This window comes from Opisthorchis viverrini (genome assembly GCF_000715545.1).
Source record: "Opisthorchis viverrini unplaced genomic scaffold opera_v5_521, whole genome shotgun sequence".
Taxonomy (NCBI): Eukaryota; Metazoa; Platyhelminthes; class Trematoda; order Opisthorchiida; family Opisthorchiidae; genus Opisthorchis; species Opisthorchis viverrini.
Window position 1 is genome coordinate 216,891 of NW_008752178.1, and position 9,520 is coordinate 226,410.

Consider the following 9,520-nt stretch of genomic DNA (forward strand, 5'->3'; position numbering starts at 1 on the left):
ATACATATATATATATATATATATATATATTGCTTTAGCACATAAAGATGCAGAGTTCTTGGGGATACTGATATCCCCCAACACCTTTCTTTGTGAAAAGTCAGTGACGAGCTCCACGTTCGTCGACCTGCATACGTTCCGGATGACGGCGGCGTCGGTATGTCCACCGCCTAGGAAGAAGTGCTGAATCAAGGGCTGACCTGCTGGTCGTACTCTCTTCTTTCGAAGCTGCATCAGCTTTCAGCTCAAAAGTATCGAGCAATATGTCCAGCGGTACAGTACCCGAACATACTGGAGTTTCTAGCCTGCTGTTAAAGAATAGTTGATTTTGATGTCTGGTCCACGTGTCTTGACCAACCGACACGTCGTACACCACACTACCGCGTTTGCGCAGGATACAACCTAATCCATGCCTCGTGACCTGGGCGATAATCACGGAGAGTTGTGGGCGTTCCTGTTGGGGATATCAATATCCCCAAGAACTCTGTATTTTTATGTGTGCTAGCCAATTTCCGGCATCTTCAAGGTCAAACTACGAATATATTACTATTCGCCGTGCTGGGAGTCTGGATCAAGCAACATAGTTGGGGATAGGATATTGTCACAGTCCGCATATCTTATCGTTTGCTTGCTGCGTGGTTGAACCGTAACAGTTCCCACCTTGAATGGAGCTTCAGCTGCCACCGGCATGGACCTTGGGCGGGATGGCTTAGCGGTTAGAGTGCGAATTTGCCGAGCGGATGGTCCGTGGTTCCGGCCCAACTTCTGCCTCTCGACTTCCCCTGTCTAGGCCTGGGCAACGTGGCAGTATCCCAACCCTCATGTTTCCTTCAGGTGGCATAGCGGCTAGGCAGCTGAACGACTATATGGACCTTGACTCAGTAGAGTGTGTTGGCAACCTGAACGAATACACTGCTTACAGCTTACGGCCGATGAGTGCCTCTGCGGCTGACTGGTGGTTCGCCAAAGCATCGTTCGGGGTCGTTCGGTACACAAACAGGAATCTCTGAAGGGCTTCGACGGATGTCTCCTCCCCTCGAGCTTCAAGCAAGGCTTTCTTGAATGTGTCGACAAACCTTTCTGCTTGATCATTCGATTGCGGGCGGTACGGTTGTGAACGAACGTGTGTTATAGCATGTCGAGTGCAAAACTCTCGGAACTCAGCGGAAGTGAACTGCGGACCATGGTCCGAGGCGATGGGCTCCCGTAAGCCATGCTGACCGGAAGTGTCGTGTACCACACGCAGCGTACGGGATGTTTTTGAAGAGCACACCGGAACGATTTCAGGCCATTTGGAAAAAGCGCCAATCAAAAGCTGATAGGAATTGCCACGTATCGGTTCTGCGTAATCAATGTAGACCCGAGACCAAGGCTTCTCAGGTCGAGGCCAGGGAACTGATGTTTGATATGGCGGGTTCTTGGTAGCTTATTGGCACCGGAAGCAGCGTTTTACAAAATCAGTGATGTGTTGGTCTATGTGCGGCTGGTAGGCGTAACTGCGGGCTATTGAATTCATGTGGTTTATCCCTGGAAGTCCGGAATTGAACTGACGAATGGCTCGATGGCGTAAAGATTGAGGAATCATGACGTGATCTCCAAACATTAAGCAACGAGCGACAATACATCTCGGCGATGAAGGGGCTGTCAAAGGCAGTCATCTTTGAGATCCAGAGACCATCAAGAATTCACGAACTGGATCCCCTTCTAGAGTGTCGGATCAGCCATGGTAGCTTGTTGAACCACTTTTTTTTTTACCAGGAACCTACATTCGCCTGCACGTTTGAACCATGTTTACCCTAAAAACGGACGGGAAGCCGGTCAACAAAACTATCTGGAAAAGGGAATAAATGCGAGACATAACACGCAATAAATAGAAAGCCATGTTTATTAGATAGAAGTCAAATAAAGAGCGTGTAGGAAAACCGAAGGCAAATCAGAGGTAAGCTAAACCGGGCCATCTCTAAGATTGAGTTCATTGTCTGGGTAGGCTCTTTGTATGCTCTGGCCACCCGAGCCGGGTGTCTCGTTATGTTGGATGGCTAATATCTGGCTGGCTTTTTTATATTGGCGGCGGACGATGTTCCATTCGGGCCCGCTGAGTTCTTCCAGCGGTTGCGTTGAAGTAGACCAGCTAAACTGTGCTTTATAGTGTCCAGCCCACCGCTCAAGACGACGACTGTGTGTGTAGACTACCGTCCGGTCTCCGCATATTTTTTCGCCGGCACTTATCTTTTGGCCGGTTGCTCGAATCTGCTGAAATAGGACACGACTGTTGCCTGCAATGAAAGTCTCTTCCACCTTCTGGACCTTCGCGATCCAGCGGTTCTGTCTGTCACTTTGCAAGCACCTGATTACCCGGTGCTTGAAGAATCTGCGTGCCTCATCGTAGTCAATTGTTGCTGGTATAGCCTTTTACACCAATAGGACCTGCTGATCTCGACAATATCCAGTGTTCATTTATTCGAGTCCAATGGCCTGGACGGACAGTTCTGAAAACTAATAGCATAGCATCTTTAACTCGCTTTCATTCAACCTCCAAGCAGTCTTCGTTATCCTCATGACTGTGCGCTTTTAGTAGCTTTCTAGCCCGGTCAGCTCGATATTCTTGAACTGCTGGAATTTTTTGAATTTGGTGAATGGAGTTGCTCCTCTTTGGCATGGTAATTCTGATGAAAAGCGAAGTGACAACCGGATCCGCACAATGACGTGATTAGAGTCAAGCGTGCCTCAGAAGGAACGACAATCCTCAATTGAGGCTCTCCGCCGGTTATTGATAGCCACATGGTCTAACTGAATCCATGACTGTCCTGCGGTTGGTGGTTCCCAAGTAACTCGATGTGAGCGTTTGTGCTGGAAGTTCTTACTGGCCAGGAGCAGACGGTGATCAACGCACAACTGGTGCGACCTACACACTGTAGGTTCCAGGAACTACTGCGTCAGAGCCATCAGATACCCAAAGGGTGAAATGTGGAATATTTGAAGTCGTCCCAAAAGGCCTGGAGTGCACGACCGAAGTGGCGTCTCGGTGACACAGAGGGAAAACAAAGTTTCAGCAAGAGATGCCTGTTGCCCAACGTTACATAGAGTACGGATATTGGAGGCCTCTAACATGGATCAGATCTTTTCAAGTTATTAAGTGATTATTTCGGGTTATTTCTCTGGACGGTGATTTAGATACAGAACAATGGCAAGAGGAGCGGCGGATGGGTTGATTGCACTACATCATACGACAGGTGGGGTGGGGGATGAATGGTAACATACAAGGGCGAATGATACTTCCCGGTTGCCCCAGTCGAAGAAGGAGGTTTGGCTGAGTTGTTTCACCTTGAACCTTTGACTAAAAAGCCCGACTCACAAAGCAGTGGAAGGATGTAGGGTTTCGTGTGTGGATCTCTCCTCTAGCCTCTGACACAAATGACAACCATGAGGCAGTGGTTTTTAGGTTTCTCCTGGAAGACTAATAACTTAATAGTTTGACCCACTTGGTTACAGGAGTCCGGCCTCATCCGAAGATGCGGGGATTATGTCACTACTGTCTCACTCCTAACGTAGCTGCGCACAGCACGTGCCTTTTGAGCAGGACCAGACCCATTTGTTTTAAAATTATTTTGACCGTAAATACTAATATGCCAGTGGTCACGGTCAACCGTTGGGCGATCGGAGTGTGCGTTTTTTTCAGGTTTTACCTTTTCCCGGGGGAAAGGTGCATCCCCGCTTCTATAAATACGAAAATGTTGGTCGCCTGAAGGAAACGCATTACTGCATTCAGGCTCTTGTCGCTGAGGTCAGTACGAATTTACTCCAACCCGCCTCATACTACGATCTCTTGCATTACGGGGACTTGCTGTTCCTTATCGGGCCTTCCTGGCATGGTCAAACTGTGTGGAAGAGTTCCAGCCAGGAAGCGAGTTGGCTCAGTAGTTAGAGCGCCACTTTGCTGACCGGAAGGCCCGTGGTTCGAGTCCGACTTCTGCCCCTCAACTTCCTCATTATAGGTTTGGGCAACCTGGCAATATCACAACCCTCGTGCTTCTTCGTGTGACGTCGTAGCTAGGCTCCGCTTAAAAGAGTAGCTTGCGTGCAGCCATGAACTTCGTAACTAAAAATACTTTCATATCAGATCAGCCGCCTCATATTACCTTCTTGCTGGATGCAGCAGGTTGCGTAATTCCTTACACGTTTACGTATTACTTCTCCCATATCCAACCTATCCTGATCACTGTGTAGGTTCCAACCGTAATGAAACCAGCTTTGTTCTTGCTGCACACCCCTTGGTGACAAGGGCTGCGGTTTCGATAACAGCTTAAACACCCCGAAATCAATTTAAAATCCTGCAAGCCGGTCTACTTAGCTGCTACCAACCTTCGCAACAAGCAGTTATTGCTCGTACACTTGACTTCCTGTGTATTGATGTATGCTGTCTGTCGGAAGCGATGATACGGGACGCAACGGCTGTGATTGGACTGACCGCCCCCTCGCTCTCTTCCCGGTCCCGGCCTCGCATCTCTGGTAATGCGGAGGCCGCTGCGACTAGATATTCCGGGGTAGGTATTGTGTTGAGCGACCGAGTTGAAGCGTCTTTCCTTTATCGGATACCCGTTGATAGGAGTCCTGTTTGGCAATGTCTGTGAGAGAGTCGTGAGAGTGAGGTCCATCACTCCTTTTTCATTGGATTTGCTCACACCCCGACGGATTATGTATCTGAATCTGCTAACGACCACTTCAATGGCGCTGTAGGTGTTCTTTTACACAAGTCAAGAGCTTAGACATCATTGTAGTTGCTGGTGATAGAAACGCTGAGGCCGAGTTAGGTGGTCATCTTGGGCTGGACAGGAGATGCACGGACAACAGACAGCACGTGCTTTATATGTCTGTCGACCACAGGTTTCCTTTGCAGCACCCATTTCCCGAACAGCGGAAATTATTTGACCTCGTGGCACCCACCAACGAACCGAACCGTGAGTTGCTTGTGGCAAGGATCCAACACTGCTTTGCGTCCGTTCTGGAATGCCCGTCTGAACTCCGATCATAAAATTGAATCGCTGGCCTTCATTACCCCTTCCAAGTTTGGATGTTGAGATCCCCATCGACCCAGAAATCGCACATATATCAGACCCTTCTCCTCCACCATCCCTCCTCTTGTTTGATGTTAGGTGGTGACAATCACTGGAGGGAGATACTCCTGCTGCGTGGTGCCGGAGCTTCTGCTTGCGGTATAACCCAACTAAACTCTTCAAAACACTGAATCTTTGATGGAGCTATCGTTTGCCTGGAGGCTTAATGGGATAAACTCCGGGCTCAACCGGACGCGCAATCTGACTCCAGATAAGACTGAGTGGCCCTGCAGACCAAGAACCTGTTGTATGTCTAAACGGGTACGATCGACGACTATACGCAACGTGAGAACGAGCGCACGAATCCCCAGCTATGACACAAACCCAACCACTCCTAGCTCAGAGAAAAGAAGACCGGACTTTCCGGGGAGAGCTTTAACTGCCTCAACCAAAGGTGAAGTACAGCGGGAGCATGGTGGAATATATATATATATATATATCGGAGACGCCCAACATAACAATTTAAAAGTTCAAATTTTTAGAAGATAAAATATCCAATAACTCGAAAAGTGAACTGTTTTGGGGTATACTGATATCACCAGCACCTCCCCTTGAAGGAAAAGTCAATAACAGGCGTTTCGTGTGTCAAGCTGGAAAGGAGGTACTTGACGCCCGCGGGTAAAGATTTGGGTCCGTTCCGTGTCGTCTTCGGCTCCGAGTCAGGCGTGATCGCCCATATTTCAAACGTGCCGAGGGTAATGTCAAGTGGTAGGTCAATGTGGCACATTGGCTGTTCCGAAGCATGACGTAGACAGAGTTGATTCTTAGTCATCGTCCTCACCGACAGCGTGACATCAGTGTTCATCATTGATGCCTCACTGCCGTACAAACATGACTTATTTGAAAGCTTCATTGTGAAGAAAAGAGAAGTGAATTGAGAAGGGACTTAGTGAAAACTCACTACTATCATTCCAAGATGCGTACACTTCCCGAATGTCATTCAGATAATCTGGATAGAAACTGACGACAAGAACACCAGTGACATCGATTGGCAGCCATATCTTGCAGCCTGGCGCAGTGGAGATCACGCGAGCCCCATTTTAGAAGACGAGTAGCACCGACAGCACTCAAACGTTTCGTCATCTCTTTCACAACCCTCTGTCAGGTCAAGGGCTTGTCACTTCCCTGCTTCCGCCACACTGATTTGGGCATGAAAAACAACACTTCTACAAACTATGGTAAGGCATCTGCAACACATGTCACATCCAACGCAGCTTCTGGTGCTGGATACATTCTTCAACCGAAAACTCACTTTCTGATTGCCTCGTTATGGATTCGCCAACACCAGCCTACACGAACTATGGTCGTGAGATAACGATTGTCGAACGCCTGGAGACGTCTCAGTTCCGTTTCTCGAACAGGCCAAGTTTCACAGCCATACACCGAAACAGCTTTCACCGTTGCCTGATGAACACGTCCCTTAAGATTAGGAGATACACCACTTTGACGTCATAGATGTCTCAAGTCAGCAAAACTATCCGGGGCCTTGGAAATTCGTGCACTGACCTCGCCTGCCACTCTACTGTCGAACTCCGGTAGCTTATGTTCAGCATTCGACTACAGTGTACAAGCCCCTACAATTTATTGTCTGTTGAGGTCACTTTTTCACTATTGACCGGTGCAAGTCTTTATCGTCCTAGGCGTCAGTATGCCGAACGGCGCTTTGCAGCCTTCGACTGGAGGTGGACGCAGACCGATCACATTGCGGTCAGTTATACACAGCTTGACTGCTTTCGGGGCTGTCAGACAAATTGAGTAACCTGCATCAATTCCTGTGGTGGCCTGGTATGCGTGCCACGTATATCGGTTTGTCGCTTTCAGTATGGCGTTGCATGTAAAGGTAAGGTGGAGCCAACTGTGAGATGAGTAACTGCGGATTTAACAAAAAAAAGACCGTGTTATGGGAACAACTCGCCTTCTAGAATAGAGTCCACTTGACTTTTTGGTTGGCTGGAGACAATTTATGGTGTGACAACAATCCGAATTCATTGAAATGTGTTGCCCGTTTCTATCCAGATTATCTGGCTAGATTTTTAAGTGTTTGTGATAAAGTAGCACTAGTTCCTTTCCCTCCTACTTTTGTTCTCTTTGCACGTCGGATAAATTGACGTGTTTGTTCATTGGTGAAGTACTGGTTTTTGACGTCAGCGATGAGTTATATGGTATTGGACTTCTTCCATTATTACCGGGTCAGTTCAGTTTGTTAACCATGAACCATGTACCAAAGGTACGTTGATTCCGGCTGCTACAGCTTCGGTCATCGGAAAATGGGAGAGCAAGGGGGAAACACTCAGGTATTGGGACGATGGTGTAATCAGTTAGTTGATGTTGAACCGTTCCAGTTGTCTGAGGAGAGGGGGTATTTGGCATTTACGGATTGACCCTGATAAATTTTATGCCGGAACACCACCGGCTGCGCGACTGAGTAACGTTTCTAATGACATCAACCACTGGGGAGTTGAGTCTCGGAGTCTCCACCCAGTTGTTAACCGGACCTTGCTTTCTGGTTAGTGCCTGATGTCATGCTGTCGATGATGATGATCATATCAAGTCGCAGACTGTTCACCGATCGGTCTTTTCACTCCGTACAGTGCTGACTAAAACTAGCCTTGCGAGGAAGACGGTTGTTTGGCTTGTGAAGCACATATCACAGCCATTTTAAATCATCAAGCCTGAGCTGCTCGTCTGTCACCAGAGCGACACTTCTCAAAATTATCTGGCTTACCTTAACATTGGTGATTCGATGTTCCTTCCAAACACTGTCATTACCTCGCAGTCTTAGATGGTCAAGCACAAAGTTTTCGTACATCGCCTGAACCTGAAGTTCATGTTTCTGATCCCCAAAGCAGTGTGGATATACAACGTTGCGTTATCGATTCCGATGTTCACTAGGGTGCTCTTTGCCTTCTGATTTTTCTGGACAATGTAGCTCTTCCATACGCATATTCAGCCATGTGACAAGGAGACATTCTGAAGCTAACCGTAACCCATCCATGCATCTAAGATCATATTATCTGGGTATAGGCAGATAAGCTCCTGGATAACGTCTGCGGGGCGGTTGCACTCAATTGCACACTGTCACTTAACAAAAGCGGGTTTCCCGCGAAAACCTGTTTGAAGACGGTATTCTGTCAAAGATTTCGGCTCTTCACTAAATTAGCCAACATTTTGTCCAGTCTCGTTTGCAGCCAGCCAGAGGTTGTGGGTCCCTTAGGTGGAACTCAGAATCTCATTAGCATGTATAGTTAGTTACCTTACAACATGGTAGCCAGAATGATAAACTAAGTGACCGAGTGATTCGCGTTTTTTGGTGTTAGGTTTTTTTTGGCGATATTCGGATGTGTACCAAATGCGTGGAACCAGTGCTTCCATGGTTTGGATCGGCATCGAAGCGTCTAAGTCGAGGAATCTGGTTCACTGGAGAATTAAATCGTCATACTTTACTCCTGAGACAATTAGTCAGTTTCAGTTTTTAGCGCAAACTTTAGGGTGGCATAAATGTAAGTGTTGGAAGGAGTTATTTCGATTTTGCTCGACTAACAACAAAAATACACCAGCTGAACTGACAAAGCAGAAAACAGGACAATATAAATGCAACAACTGATCGTTCAGCTGTAGCACCCTTTCGGTGCTAAGCTGCCGTGTCACCGAGAGGAAGCGCAAGGGTTGGGATACTACAATCGCCCAAACCTAGACCGGGGAAGTTGAGAGACAGTGGTTTGAACCACGGACCTTTTGGTCAGTAGATTCGCGCTCCAACCACTGAATTCTCCCGCCCACACACGACTTCCACTATGTTCGCGATATATGGACATAAGCCCACTTCAGAATTTTCTGCATTAGTAAATTACAAATTACTTTTGCCCTTTCTGTTTCTTAATATTGTGTAACCTTACTGTTCATCGTATATTAGGTTATCATTTGTATAATGTCTAATAGGCCTGTCGTAGGAAATTTCCAATTGCTCCTAGGTCCCTTGCCTCATGGTGGTATTGCTTCCAGTTGCCCCTGTAAGTTAGCCTATACGCAGTTACAAGGCTCAACTGTATTGTCACCTGCCATTGAACTATCGTTTACTGAATGCGTGTTACACAGCGCTTATCGTCCTTATAGAGTCCATTTCATCCGAACATCTGACCCGTGTGTAACCAGCTAACAGCACTGAGCACGACGAAGTTTGCAAGTCAGTACAACACGAAATCCAACCTAAACTTTAAGCCATATTTCCCTCCTCTAAAATGCTTACATTGATCGTCTTAATTGCGTGGATTTGCATTCTCCATCCTTGCCACTTTCAATGAATAAATCAACGGCTTCTGAAAACGTTTCACTTGAGTCCAAGGTCGGAATGGAACCACACTCTATCGCAGAAAATTTCAGCAGGGGGATGGGGGGGGTTTGGCTCC

The 9,520-nt window shown here is 47.4% G+C and overlaps 1 protein-coding gene across 1 annotated transcript in view; it reads left to right on the plus strand.

Annotated features, from left to right (window-relative positions):
- Window positions 1–9,520, plus strand: part of T265_11534 (hypothetical protein) — a gene marked incomplete at both ends in the record, with an annotated part of 39,525 nt that overhangs the window by 12,127 nt on the left and 17,878 nt on the right. The gene's annotated exons all lie outside the window — the stretch shown is intronic.